Below are 1,303 nucleotides of genomic sequence, written 5' to 3'. Positions count from 1 at the left end.
TGGAACTGTTTAAAAGAGCAGGTAGAATAGCCCAATAAAAAAGTAAAAGCCAGAAGTAGTGCTGCATGCCTATAATCCCAGCACTTGGAAGGCTGAGGCAGAAAGACCACCATGAGTTTGAGGCCAGTTTGCACTACACAATGAGTTCAAGACCAGCGTGAACTACATAGGGAGACCTGTCTCAAAAAAAGACAAATTGGTCGTTCTGAAGTACTGGCCCAGGAAGCAGACAAAGGCACTTCTGTGTGATGTTATGCCTTTCTTTGATGTGCAGATAAGACTGGGCATTAGTTTACATCATTACATGACAATCCAAAGTTCTGAACAGCCTTAAAAAATTGCTTCTGGATGTCATACTCTTGAGAAAGGATGGCTAGAATGTGCGTATGGAATTGGTGCTACCCGGGCGAAAAAAGAGTGCAAGATAGAATATGATGATTTGTTAGAGTGTTTACTTCGGCAGAAAATGATGAAATGCATGAGTGCTATCAAGAAGCAGCAGGATAAGCTAATAAAGGAAGGGACGTACACCCCTCCACCTCACCACTTGGGCAAGGAGGAGCCCAGGCCCTGAGCAGGGCTGCTGCCAGTGGCTGGAGGCTGATCTTCATGCTCTTTTCCACTGCAATGATTGTTTACTGAAAAACCTCTGCCAAATGTATAAAAATAAAGGAATATTATATCCTAAAAAAAAGACAAACTAATTTTTAAAAACTGGCAGAGGGCTGAAGATATAGCCCAATGGCACAAGCATCTATCTGCCTGGCAAGCACAAGGTCCTGAGTTCAAAAAAAGAAAGAAACCACTAAAAATTGGCAAATTTTTTTAAAGTTATGATAGACTGAAAGGTAAAGTCAGTTCTTGTTCTAAGAGCTCACATTGTATTAACATAGAGAAAATGGAGCCTTTATCCTCTACATTGTTAGTGGGAACACAAAATGGTACAGCAGCTCTGGAAGGAAAACTGTTTGGCAATTTCAGAAGAAGTCACCAGTAAGATCCAACAATTCCATGTTCAGTTAAATGCCCAAGAGAAATGTATCCATAACATAAAAACTTTACAGGAATGTTTATGGCAACATTACTCATGATAGCCTGAAAGTGAAAACAAACTAAATGCCCATTAAATGCTAAATGGAAAAACATAATGTGGTATAGCCATACAATGAAAGAGCACACAGCCAGAGAAAGGATGAGGCCCTGGGCCACAAAGAAACACCCCTGTACATTCTCTTAATGAATAGAGGGATTTGTTCTAATGGTGTTTGTAAATAGGATATCATGTCTGCATCTTGTACAGCAA

At 40.2% G+C, this 1,303-nt stretch overlaps 1 protein-coding gene and 1 pseudogene across 4 annotated transcripts in view; one reads left to right on the top strand and one right to left on the bottom strand.

Moving 5' to 3' along the window:
* Caap1 (caspase activity and apoptosis inhibitor 1) overlaps positions 1-1,303 on the bottom strand; it is a 160,266-nt gene that overhangs the window by 154,315 nt on the left and 4,648 nt on the right. The window lies entirely within an intron of this gene.
* Positions 254-608, top strand: LOC101589707 (annotated as a pseudogene).

This window comes from Octodon degus, unplaced genomic scaffold (genome assembly GCF_000260255.1).
Source record: "Octodon degus isolate 3935 unplaced genomic scaffold, OctDeg1.0 scaffold00099, whole genome shotgun sequence".
NCBI classification, from domain to species: domain Eukaryota; kingdom Metazoa; phylum Chordata; class Mammalia; order Rodentia; family Octodontidae; genus Octodon; species Octodon degus.
The sequence above is the reverse complement of the archived record's forward strand: the minus strand, read 5'-3'. Positions and strand labels throughout refer to the sequence as shown.